This window comes from Arachis stenosperma, chromosome 4 (genome assembly GCF_014773155.1).
Source record: "Arachis stenosperma cultivar V10309 chromosome 4, arast.V10309.gnm1.PFL2, whole genome shotgun sequence".
NCBI classification, from domain to species: Eukaryota; Viridiplantae; Streptophyta; class Magnoliopsida; order Fabales; family Fabaceae; genus Arachis; species Arachis stenosperma.
The window spans coordinates 137,953,243-137,967,258 of NC_080380.1; the positions used below are offsets into that span (position 1 = coordinate 137,953,243).

The window sequence follows — 14,016 nt, forward strand, 5'->3', positions numbered from 1 at the left end:
AAAATTTTGGATCAACACATTATGCATGCAAGAACGCTATGAATGTCAAGAAACACCAAGAACACTTTGAGATCATGATGAACATCAAGAACATAATTTTAAAAATTTTTGATGCAAAGAACATGCAAGACACCAAACTTAAAATCTTATGCATGGACTCTAACACGAAAAATGCACATGAAAAACAACAAACAACACAAACAAAAAACATCAAGATCAACAAGAAGACTTACCAAGAACAACTTGAGATCATGAAGAACACTATGAATGCATGAAATTTTCGAAAAATGCAGAAAATTTTTAAAGCATGCAATTGACACCAAACTTAAAATTGACTCAAGACTCAACAGAAACTCAAAATATTTTTTATTTTTTATGATTTTCTAAATTTTTTTGTATTTTTATTAATTTTTTTCGAAAATAAAGTTTGGAAAAACGAAAAAGAAAAGAAAAATTTTGAAAAAGATTTTTGAAAAAAAAATTACCTAATCTGAGCAACAAGATGAACCGTCAGTTGTCCAAACTCAAACAATCCCCGGCAACGGCGGCAAAAACTTGGTGGACGAAATTGTGATTCATATGTTTATGTATTTTGTAAAATTCATTGCTCTTTCTTTCCCTGGAAATGGCGCCAAAAACCTGGTGCCAATACCATGGTTCACAACTTCACACAACTAACCAGCAAGTGCACTGGGTCGTCCAAGTAATACCTTACGTGAGTAAGGGTCGATCCCACGGAGATTATTGGTATGAAGCAAGCTATGGTCACCTTGTAAATCTCAGTTAGGCGGATTAAGTTGGTTTATGATGATTTCAAAACTTAATAATAAACAGAAAATAAAATAGGATAGAAATACTTATGTAAATCAATAGTGGGAATTTCAGATAGGCGTATTGAGATGCTGTGCTCCTCTTGAATCTCTACTTTCTTATTACATTCATCCAATCCTTCTTACTCCTTTCCATGGCAAGCTGTATGTAGGGCATCACCATCGTCAATGGCTACTTTTCATCCTCTCTAGAAAATGGTCCTATGCGCTGTCACTGCATGGCTAATCGTATGGAGGCATCACCCTTGTCGATGGCTACATCCCATCCTCTCAGTGAAAATGGTCCAAATGCTCTGTCACAGCACGGCTAATCATCTGTCGGTTCTAAATCAGGTTGGAATAGAATCCCTTGATTCTTTTGCGTCTGTCACTAACGCCCAGCCTTCAGGAGTTTGAAGCCCGTCACAGTCATTCAATTCCGGAATCCTACTCGGAATACCACACACAAGGTTAGACTTTCCAGATTCCCATGAATGCCGCCATCTATCTAGCTTATACCACGAAGATTATGTTGGGGAATCTAAGAGATATGCGCCCGGCCTAGAGTAGAACGGAAGTGGTTGTCAGTCACGCGCGTTCATAGGTGAGAATGATGATGAGTGTCACGGATCATCACATTCATCAAGTTGAAGTGCAACGTATATCTTGGAATAAGAATAAAAGAGAATTGAATAGAAAGTAATGGTAATTGTATTGAAACTTGAGGTACAGCAGAGCTCCACACACCCTTAATCTATGGTGTGCAGAAACTCCACCGTTGAAAATACATAAGTGAAAGGTTCAGGCATGGCCGAATGGCCAGCCCCCCTAAAACGTGATCAATAGCCTCTTAAGATGAAGAATAAAACAAAACTGAGACCAAAGATGTAACGTGGTCAAAAGACGACTAATACACTAGTAAAAAGTCTTATTTATACTAAACTAGCTACTAGGGTTTACATGAGTAAGTAATTGATGCATAAATCCACTTCCGGGGCCCACTTGGTGTATGTTTGGCTGAGCTTGATCTATCCACGAGCTGAGGTGTTTATTGGAGTTGAACGCCAAGTTGTAACGTGTTTCGGGCGTTCAACTCCGGGTCGTGACGTGTTTCTGGCGTTTAACTCCAGACAGCAACATGTAATTGGCGTTGAACGCCAATTTATGCCATCAATTCCCGAATAAAGTATGAACTATTATATATTGCTGGAAAGATCTGGATGTCTACTTTTCAACGCCGTTGAGAGCGCGCCATTTGGAGTTCTGTAGCTCCAGAAAATTAATTTCGAGTGCAGGGAGGTCAGATTCCAACAGCATCAGCAGTCCTCTGTTAGCCTCCTTTTCAGAGTTTTGCTCAAGTCCCTCAATTTCAGCCAGAAATTACCTGAAATTACAGAAAAACATACAAACTCATAGTAAAGTCCAGAAATGTGAATTTAACATAAAAACTAATGAAAACATCCCTAAAAGTAGCTTGAACTTACTAAAAACTACCTAAAAATAATGCCAAAAAGCGTATAAATTATCCGCTCATCATAACACCAAACTTAAATTGTTGCTTGTCCCCAAGCAACTGAAAATCAATTAGGATAAAAAGAAGAGAATATACTATAAATTCCAAAATATCAATGAATATTAATTCTAATTAGATGAGCGGGACTTGTAGCTTTTTGCTTCTGAATAGTTTTGGCATCTCACTTTTTCCTTTGAAGTTCAGAATGATTGGCTTCTCTAGGAACTTAGAATTTCGGATAGTGTTATTGACTTTCCTAGTTAAGTATGTTGATTCTTGAACACAGCTACTTTTATGAGTCTTGGCCGTGGCCCTAAGCATTTTGTTTTCCAGTATTACCACCGGATACATAAATGCCACAGACACATGACTGGGTGAACCTTTTCAGATTGTGACTCAGCTTTGCTAGAGTCCCCAGTTAGAGGTGTCCAGAGCTCTTAAGCACACTCTTTTTGCTTTGGATCACGACTTTAACCACTCAGTCTCAAGCTTTTTACTTGGACCTTCATGACACAAGCACATGGTTAGGGACAGCTTGGTTTAGCCGCTTAGGCCTGGATTTTATTTCCTTGGGCCCTCCTATCCATTGATGCTCAAAGCCTTGGATCCTTTTTACCCTTGCCTTTTGGTTTTAAGGGCTATTGGATTTTTCTGCTTGCTTTTTCTTTTTCTTTCTATTTTTTTCGCCATTTTTTTCGCAAGCCTTTGCTTTTTCACTACTTTTTCTTGCTTCAAGAATCAATTTTATGATTTTTTATATCATCAATAACATTTCTCTTTGTTCATCATTCTTTCAAGAGCCAACAATTTTAACATTCATAAACAACAAGATCAAAAATATGCACTGTTTAAGCATTCATTCTGAAAACAAAAAGTATTGTCACCACATCAATATAATTAAATTAAATAAAAGGACAATTTTCAAAATTTATGTACTTCTTGTTCTTTTGAATTAAAAACATTTTTTTATTTAAGAGAGGTGAAGGATTCATGGAATTATTCATAACGTTAATACATAGTTACTAAATACTAATGATCATGAAGTAGAGACACAAAACATAGATAAACATATAGCCTAAAAATCGAAAACAGAGAATTAAGAACAAGGAAGTTAAGGAATGAGTCCACCTTAGTGAGGGTGGCGCCTTCTTAAAAGACCAATGGTGCTCTTTGAGCTCTTCTATGTCTCTTCCTTACTTCTGTTGCATGATCCCTAGTAATTTTGTTGTTCCTATTCTTAGTTGCTCCCAATAGTTGTGTGGAGGACAATTTATCCCCTGAGGTATCTCAGGGATCTCTTGATTTGCAGTCAAATGTTCTACCACTGAGCTATAAACCCTTTTTTTTTAGGTTTCTCTGGCCTTAAGTGCCATTAATGGTTATGGGAAAACAAAAAGCTTATGCTTTTACCACACCAAACTTAGAAAATTGCTCGCCCTCGAGCAAAGAGAAGAAAGAAAAGATGAAGAATAAGAAGAAGATATGGAGGGAGATGGAGGGATGTGTGTATTCGGCTATATGGGTGGGATTGGGTGGGAAAGTGTTTTTGAATTGTGAAGGTGGGTGGGGTTTATGGGGAAGAGTGGATAGATGTAGGTGGTGAATGAAAAACAGAAGGGATGACCATGAATGGAGAGAGAGAGGGTGAGGTAGGTGGGGATCTTGTGGGGTTCACAGATCCTGAGATGATCCTGTGGGGTCCACAGATCCTGAGGTGTCAAGGATTTACATCCCTGCACCAATTAGGCATGTAAAATGCCTTTGCACACCATTCTGGCGTTTAAACGCCGAGATGATGCACACTCTGGGCGTTCAACGCCCATGTGTAGCATGTTTCTGGCGTTGAACGCCAGTTCCATGCTTGTTACTGGCGTTCAGCGCCAGCTTTCCTCAGGGCACATTCCTGGCGTTCAAACGCCAGGATGTTGCTTGTTTCTGGCGTTCAGCGCCAGATTCATGCTCTGTTCTGGCGTTGAACGCCAGCCAGATGCTCCTTACTGGCGTTGAACGCCAGTCTGTCCTCCCTCCAAGGTGCAAAATTTTTTTCTTCTGTTTTTGATTCTGTTTTTATTTTTAATATTTTTTTCGTGACTCCACATGATCATGTACCTAATAAAACATAGAAGAACAATAAAATAAAATTAAAATTAGATAAATAAAAATTGGGTTGCCTCCCAACAAGCGCTTCTTTAATGTCAATAGTTTGACAGTGGGCTCTCATGGAGCCACACAGATGATCAGGTCAATGTTGGGGATTCCCAACACCAAACTTAGAGTTTGGATATGGGGTCTTAACACCAAACTTAGAGTTTGGTTGTGGCCTCCCAACACCAAACTTAGAGTTTGACTGTGGGGGCTCTTCTTGACTCTGAACTGAGAGAAGCTCTTCATGCTTACTCTCTTTTGTCACAGAGGGATGGCCATGTGCCTTAAACACAAGGTAGTCCCCATTCAATTGAAGGACTAATTCACCTCTGTTGACGTCTATCACAGCTCCTGCTGTAGCTAGGAATGGTCTTCCAAGGATGATGCATTCATCCTCTTCCTTCCTAGTGTCTAAGATTATGAAATCAGCAGGGATGTAAAGGCCTTCAACCTTTACTAACATGTCCTCTACTATTCCATAAGCTTGTCTCAATGACTTGTCTGCCAATTGTAATGAAAACAAGGCAGGTTGTACCTCAATGATCCCCAGCTTCTCCATTACAGAGAGTGGCATAAGATTTATCCCTGACCCCAGATCACATAGAGCTTTTGCAAAGGTCATGGTGCCTATGGTACAAGGTATTAAGAACTTGCCAGGATCTTGTCTCTTTTGAGGTAAAATTTGCTGAATCCAGGTATCTAGTTCACTAATGAGCAAGGGAGATTCACCTTCCCAAGTCTCATTACCAAACAACTTGGCATTCAGCTTCATGATAGCTCCTAGATATTGAGCAACTTGCTCTCCAGTCACATCTTCATCCTCTTCTGAGGAAAAATAGTCTTCAGAGCTCATGAATGGCAGAAGGAGATTTAATGGAATCTCTATGGTCTCTATATGAGCCTCAGATTCCTTTGGATCCTTAATAGGAAACTCCTTCTTGCTTGAGAGACGTCCCAGGAGGTCTTCCTCACTAGGATTTTCGTCCTTCTCCTCCCTTGTGCATTCGGCCATATTGATCACATCAATGGCCTTGCACTCTCCTTTTGGATTCTCTTCTGTATTGCTTGGGAGAATACTGGGAGGAGTTTCAATGACTTTCTTACTCAGCTGGCCCACTTGTGCCTCCAGATTTCTGATGGAGGATCTTGTTTCACTCATGAAACTGAAAGTGACTTTTGACAGATCAGAGACTAGATTGGCTAAATTAGAAGTGTTTTGTTTAGAATTCTCTGTCTGTTGCTGAGAAGATGATGGAAAAGGCTTGCTATTGCTCAGCCTATTGCGTCCACCATTGTTAAAGCCTTGTTGAGACTTTTGTTGATCCTTCCATGAGAAATTTGGATGATTTCTCCATGATGAATTATAGGTGTTTCCATAAGGTTCACCCATATAATTAACCTCTGCCATTGCAGGGTTTCTCAGAATCATAAGCTTCTTCAGAAATTGCCTCTTTAGTACTGTTGGATGCATTTTGCCATCCATTCAGACTTTGAGAGATCATGTTAACTTACTGAGTCAACACTTTGTTCTGAGCCAATATGGCATTCAGAGCATCAATCTCAAGAACTCCTTTCTTCTAAGGTATCCCATTATTCACGGAATTCCTCTCAGAAGTGTACATGAATTGGTTATTTGTAACCATGTCAATTAGTTCTTGAGCTTCTGCAGGCGTTTTCTTTAGGTGAATAGATCCACCTGCAGAATGGTCCAATGACATTTTCAAAAACTCAGATAGACCATAATAGAATATATCTAATATGGTCCATTCTGAAAACATGTCAGATGGACACCTTTTGGTCAACTTCTTGTATCTTTCCCAAGCTTCATGGAGGGATTCACCATCTTTTTGCTTAAAGGTCTGAACATCCACTCTAAGCTTGCTCAGCTTTTGAGGAGGAAAGAATTTATCCGAAAAGGCCGTGACCAGCTTATCCCAGGAGTCCAGGCTATCTTTAGGTTGTGAGTCCAACCATATTCTAGCTCTGTCTCTTACAGCAAAAGGGAAAAGCATGAGCCTGTAGACTTCAGGATCTACTCCATTCGTCTTAATAGTCTCACAAATCTGCAAGAACTCAGTTAAAAACTGGTAAGGATCTTCAGATGGAAGTCCATAAAACTTGCAGTTCTGTTGCATTAAAGTAACTAATTGAGGTTTAAGCTCAAAATTATTGGCTCCAATGGCAGGAATGGAGATGCTTCTTCCATCAAATTTGGACGTGGGCTTAGTAAAATCACCAAGCATTCTCCTTGCATTATTGTTGTTGGGTTCGGCTGCCATCTCCTTCTCTTGTTCGAAAATTTCTGAGAGGTTACTTCTGGATTGTTGTAATTTAGCTTCTCTTAGTTTCCTCTTCAAAGTCCTTTCAGGTTCAAGATCAGCTTCAACAAGAGTGCTCTTGTCCTTGTTCCTGCTCATATGAAAGAGAAGAAAACAAGAAAAGAAGAGGAATCCTCTATGTCACAGTATAGAGATTCCTTTATGTTAGTAGAAGAAGAAAGGGGAGAAAGAGTGAAGAAGAATGAATAGTCTGTATAAAGAGTAAGGATAGGGGAGGTGATAAGAGATGAAGAGAAGTGTTAGTAAATAAATAATTAAATAGAATAAGAAAAGAGAAGGAGAATTTCGAAAATAATTTTGAAAAAGAGGTTAGTATTTTCGAAAATTAAAGATAAGATAAGATTAAGATTAAAATTTAAAATAATTAAAAAGAATTTTTGAAAAAGAGAGAAGTATTTTTTGAAAATTAGAGAGGGATAGGTAGTTAGTTGGTTTTGTAAAAGATAAGAAACAAACAAAAAGTCAAATAGTTAGTTGAAAAAGATATTAAAATTAAATTTGAAAAGATAAGAATATAAGAAGTTAGATAAGATATTTTGAAATCAAAATTTGAAAAAGATAAAATTTTAAAAGAGATATGATAAAAAGATAAGAAGATAGATAAGATATGTTTGAAAAGATTTAATTTTAAAATTAAAATTAATTACTTAACTAACAAGAAACTAAAAGATAAGATTCTAGAATTTTTAAAGATTGAACATTTCTTAACAAGAAAGTAACAAATTTCAAATTTTTGAATCAATCACATTACTTGTTAGCTAATTTTTGAAAATATGATGTAAAGATAAGAAAAAGATTTTGAAAATACTTTGGAAAAGATTTTTGAAATTTTCGAAAAAAAAAAGGAAAAAATGGAAAAGATATGATTTTTGAAAAAGATTTTGAAAAGATAAGATTTTTAAAATTGAAAATTTGACTTGACTTGTAAGAAACAACTAATTTTTAAAAATTTTTGACCAAGTCAACCCAAGATTTCGAAAATTTGGAGGGAAATAAGGAAAAGATATTTTTTGATTTTTTTGAATTTTTAATGATGAGAGAGAAAAACATGAAAATGACCCAAAACATGAAAATTTTGGATCGAACACATTATGCATACAAGAACACTATGAATGTCAAGATGAACACCAAGAACACTTTGAAGATCATGATGAACATCAAGAACATAATTTTGAAAAATTTTTTATGCAAAGAAAACATGCAAGACACCAAACTTAGAAATCTTTAATGCATGGACTCTAACAAACGAAAAATGCACATGAAAAACAACAAACAACACAAAACAAGAAAACATCAAGATCAAACAAGAAGACTTACCAAGAACAACTTGAAGATCATGAAGAACACTATGAATGCATGGAATTTTCGAAAAATGCAAGAAAAATTTTTAAAGCATGCAATTGACACCAAACTTAAAAATTGACTCAAGACTCAAACAAGAAACTCAAAATATTTTTGATTTTTATGATTTTCTAATTTTTTGTATTTTTATTAATTTTTTTCGAAAATAAAGTTTGGAAAAACGAAAAAGAAAAGAAAAATTTTTAAAAAGATTTTTGAAAAGAAAATTACCTAATCTGAGCAACAAGATGAACCGTCAGTTGTCCAAACTCAAACAATCCCTGGCAACGGTGGCAAAAATTTGGTGGACGAAATTGTGATTCATATGTTTATGTATTTTGTAAAATTCATTGCTCTTTCTTTCCCTGGCAATGGTGCCAAAAACCTGGTGCCAATACCATGGTTCACAACTTCGCACAACTAACCAGCAAGTGCACTGGGTCGTCCAAGTAATACCTTACGTGAGTAAGGGTCGATCCCACGGAGATTGTTGGTATGAAGCAAGCTATGGTCACCTTGTAAATCTCAGTTAGGCGGATTAAGTTGGTTTATGATGATTTTGAAAATTAATAATAAACAGAAAATAAAATAGGATAGAAATACTTATGTAAATCAATAGTGGGAATTTCAGATAGGTGTATTGAGATGCTGTGCTCCTCTTGAATCTCTACTTTCTTATTACATTCATCCAATCCTTCTTACTCCTTTCCATGGCAAGCTGTATGTAGGGCATCACCATCATCAATGGCTACTTTTCATCCTCTCTAGAAAATGGTCCTATGCGCTGTCACTGCATGGCTAATCGTCTGGAGGCATCACCCTTGTCGATGGCTACATCCCATCCTCTCAGTGAAAATGGTCCAAATGCTCTGTCACAGCACAGCTAATCATCTGTCGGTTCTCAATCAAGTTGGAATAGAATCCCTTGATTCTTTTGCGTCTGTCACTAACGCCCAGCCTTCAGGAGTTTGAAGCCCGTCACAGTCATTCAATTCCGGAATCCTACTCGGAATACCACAGACAAGGTTAGACTTTTCAAATTCCCATGAATGCCGCCATCTATCTAGCTTATACCACGAAGATTCTGTTGGAGAATCTAAGAGATATGCGCCCGGCCTAGAGTAGAACGGAAGTGGTTGTCAGTCACGTGCGTTCATAGGTGAGAATGATGATGAGTGTCACGGATCATCACATTCATCAAGTTGAAGTGCAACGTATATCTTAGAATAAGAATAAAAGAGAATTGAATAGAAAGTAATGGTAATTGTATTGAAACTTGAGGTACAGCAGAGCTCCACACCCTTAATCTATGGTGTGCAGAAACTCCACCGTTGAAAATACATAAGTGAAAGGTTCAGGCATGGCCGAATGGCCAGCCCCCCTAAAACGTGATCAATAGCCTCTTAAGATGAAGAATAAAACAAAACTGAGACCAAAGATGTAACGTGGTCAAAAGACGACTAATACACTAGTAAAAAGTCTTATTTATACTAAACTAGCTACTAGGGTTTACATGAATAAGTAATTGATGCATAAATCCACTTCCGGGGCCCACTTGGTGTATGTTTGGGCTGAGCTTGATCTATCCACGAGCTGAGGCATTTATTGGAGTTGAACGCCGAGTTGTAACATGTTTTGGGCGTTCAACTCCGGGTCGTGACGTGTTTCTGGCGTTTAACTCCAGACAGCAACATGTAATTAGCGTTGAACGCCAATTTACGTCGTCAATTCCCGAATAAAGTATGGACTATTATATATTGCTGGAAAGCTCTGGATGTCTACTTTCCAACGCCGTTGAGAGCGCGCCATTTGGAGTTCTGTAGCTCCAAAAAATCCATTTCGAGTGCAGGGAGGTCAGATTCCAACAACATCAGCAGTCCTTTGTTAGCCTTCTTTTCAGAGTTTTGCTCAAGTCCCTCAATTTCAGCCAGAAATTACCTGAAATTACAGAAAAATACACAAACTCATAGTAAAGTCCAGAAATTTGAATTTAACATAAAAACTAATGAAAACATCCCTAAAAGTAAGTTGAACTTACTAAAAACTACCTAAAAACAATGCCAAAAAGCGTATAAATTATCCGCTCATCATTTATACCATCAATTTCATAACAACGATAAATCTGACATTACTCAATAATTTTCTTGGAGTGAGTTTCGACACTTGATTTTACTCTACTATATAAATATCAGATGTGTACGTACTGATATTACTCACTCAGTCACACGAATACATTTCATCAATTCATCGAAGGTTTACTTTGTTCAATACTCTGTTCTAACAAGTGTTATAAACTCAATTTTTTTATTCTTCCCATACTTATGGGCCACATTCATCAAAAAGTAAATCAGTGAAATAAAATTAGGGATAGAGTTGAGTGATGCACAAATATCAAAGCATAAAAAGTATAATAAAAAGATAAGTGGGATTATTATTTTTAATTTGACAATTAATATTTTAACAAAAAATATTTTAAATTTTTTTGTAACATTAGGAATGTATTTGAAAAAAAAGAAAACAAATGTTTAAGATGATTTTAATTTTTAGCAATAATCTTAAAAACCAAAAACCAAAAATACCTTTTGTGTCATATATCAAAACTCAAAAATGCTTTATGAATAATATAAGTCATCACGGGTATATATATATATATATATATATATATATATGAATTTTTTTTAAATATTTTAAAATATTACAACTAAAACTATTGGAACATTAATATTTTAGAAATATTTAAAATTCTTCATTATTATATTTGTATTGTCATGCTAATTATAAATGTATATCGACTTTAATTATATTATTTAGAAAATTTAGTTATAAATACAACTATAAATATATTATCATTTTATGTTCAAATATATATAATTTTATGCAAATAATTTTATAATGATTAGTTATTGAATTTCGACTAATGTTTTCTCGTATATTGTACCATTATATATAGGTTTAATTACTCTGTTAGACTCTATAGTTTTGCGAAATTTTTAATTAGGTTTCTATACTTTTTTTTCCTTTTAATTGAGTCCTTGCACCAAATTTTATTTTTAATTAGGCCCCTATACTTTTTTTCCTTTTATTTGGGTCCCTGTACCATTTTTTTTCTTAATTAGATCCCTATATAATTAAACCAATTACTGTTAAAAGGGACCTAATTGAAAAAAAAAATTGGTACAGAGACCCAATTAAAAGAAAAAAAATATATGAACTTAATTAAAAATTTCACAAAACTATAAGAATCAACAGAGTAATTAAACCTTATATATATTTATAGGGTAAACTACTAAAGCCGCATCCAATATTTAAAAATTCTAACAAAAATAATCCTATTTTTTTATAATGCTATAAATATCTTTAAAATATTATAAAATGCGATAAAAAAACTAAAAATATTTTTTTTTAAAAGTGACAAATATTTTTTATATTTGATAAATTATTTATATATTTAATTCAAAATTTTGTAAAAATATTTAAATAGCTATATAAAAAATATATAAAATGGATTAAAATGTGGTTTCTAGGATTTTTTTTTTTAAATATTCATGGTCATTAATAAAAAGATCGTAAAATAAATTTATCTAGTATAAAATTATTATATTAGTTTAATTATTTTGTTGGTCTTTATAGTTTTGTTAAATTTTTAATTTGTTTTCTATACTTGTTTTTTAATTAAGTTCTTGCACCAATTTTTTTTAAATAGGTTCCTAAGTTATTTTTCTTTTTATTTAGGTCTTTGCATCATTTTTTTATTTAAGTCTCTATACAATTAAATCAATTACTGTAAAAAAAAAATCTAATTGAAAAAAAATTTTAAGAATAAAGTTGTCTTAAATATTTTTTAGTGATATTCGTAAAAAGTTATATTAAAATTTAATTTTTAAGATATTTTTTTAAAAATATATATTAAATATTTTTGTCTCGTTAGTTTTAAAATATTTTTAAAGATATTTCTATCGTTAATAAAAATATGAATCATTTTTATCAACATTCTAATAATTCGAGTGCAAAATTAACGATTTATTCATATTTATTCGTATAAAAATTTATACCAACTTATCATAGAATGGTAGAATGAATTTATACCATATTATTTTTTTGTATTTGTGTCACATCAGTAATTTTACGTACATTGCAATTATGCATTTTATAATATAAAAAATAATTAAATTTCTTTATACTATTAATATATTATTTATCATCAATTGTTATAAAATTTAAATCAATTTGATATGTTACTAAATAAAATTTTAAATTTTTTAATTAATTAAATTTAATATGTATCGTTACTCAATTGAATTAAAAAATAATAGTTAAATATAATTATTATTTATATTAAAATTATATATTCTTTTGTATTTTATTAAATAATTAATTACTACATATAAATGTATTGTATAATATTTTTTATAAATCAATTTTTTAATTTGATATTAATTTATATATTATCTAGTTTATCTTTAAATAATATAATATTTTAAATTCACCCAAGAAGATTTTAATCTAGTTATTAATACCAATGCAATACTTTATATATAGTAGATACATGCCACTGAACATTGAACCGATAAATTTACAGTTCATCAAGCCCCATACAACTTTCTGAAGAATTATCAGAAGACTATAGAGAACTCGGTCAATAAAACCACCACCACCACCAATGGAGATTGGAGATCCATTCAATGAACTGCGAACTGTTTTAGGATGAAGAAAACTAATAACTTGCTTGCCCTATTAAAATGGAGTTAAGTTTTAAAGTAGCCTCCGAAATTGCATTTGAATCTTAAAATAATATCTGAATTTAATAATTATTTAAATTCGTTCCTGAAATTATACTCTAGGATTCATAATAGTCCTTGAAATAATTTCCATCCATCCTTGCTACCAAAAAATTGAGCTGAACTGAAACGACGGCGTTTTGTGTTTATTAAAAAAAAAACTAATCCCCAACGTCATTTTATATTTGTTAAAAAAAAAAAACAATCCCCAATTATCTTCACCAATTCTTTTCTTCACACTGTTGTTCTTCTTCTTCTTCTTCAATTTCATAGTAACAACAACATCATCAGAGCCAGCAAAAATCACAGAATTAAGAAAACTAACAATTACAAAAATTCACAAAAAAGAACTAGCAACAATCAGAAAATATCAATTAACCTAAATAACAAGCATCAATCAACCTAAATAACACTAATCACAAAAAAAAGTAGCAATAATTACAGAATCAAAAACAATAAAAATCAACCAAGACAAATACATTAAAACACAATCATCAGTAGCAATAATAATCTAAAATATTAAACAATAATGATTAAATAACTAAAAAAATTAAAAAAACTCTCCTTGGTGGCAGAGAAGAGAAGAAGGACGCAGAGGGAGACAGAGAGCAGACGGTGACAAGTCGGGAGGGACTGTCAGCCAGGACAGTGGAGAGCGTCTGGAGCTGGCCGTGAGAGACATTCTGTTTGTGACCTGGAGCGCCTGCCTCGTTGTGGAGCTATTGGTGGGCCTTGGAGTCGCCAGCGAGTGCGGCAGGATCGAGAGCGATAACAGTGGCGACGGAGGATTGGGGGCGATTGACGGAGTGCTTGAAAATAGTGAAAAAGTACGAAATCTGGGCGGTGAGGTCGGAGAGCACCTCGATCTCATGGTGGTAAAAAAAAGCAGATTGGGAGTGTGAAAGATTAGGTTCGGGATGGGCGACCGACGCGGCACCAAAATAGAGGCCGGCGACAAAAAGGGTTGAGAAAAGCTTGCCTCTACATTTGTGAGTGAGAGAAGGAGAAGAAATATGGCAGGTTGGGGAAGGGGAAGGGGGTAGGGTTGGGGAAGTAAAAGGGAAGGCTCGGGGAAGGGTGGGGCTTTAGTG

The 14,016-nt window shown here is 34.3% G+C and overlaps 1 non-coding gene across 1 annotated transcript; it reads left to right on the forward strand.

Moving 5' to 3' along the window:
- Positions 1 to 6,243: 6,243 nt before the first annotated feature.
- Positions 6,244 to 6,347, forward strand: LOC130978011 (small nucleolar RNA R71). The gene has a single exon (XR_009085675.1). It is a non-coding gene; the product is annotated as a small nucleolar RNA R71 (small nucleolar RNA).
- Positions 6,348 to 14,016: the final 7,669 nt, after the last annotated feature.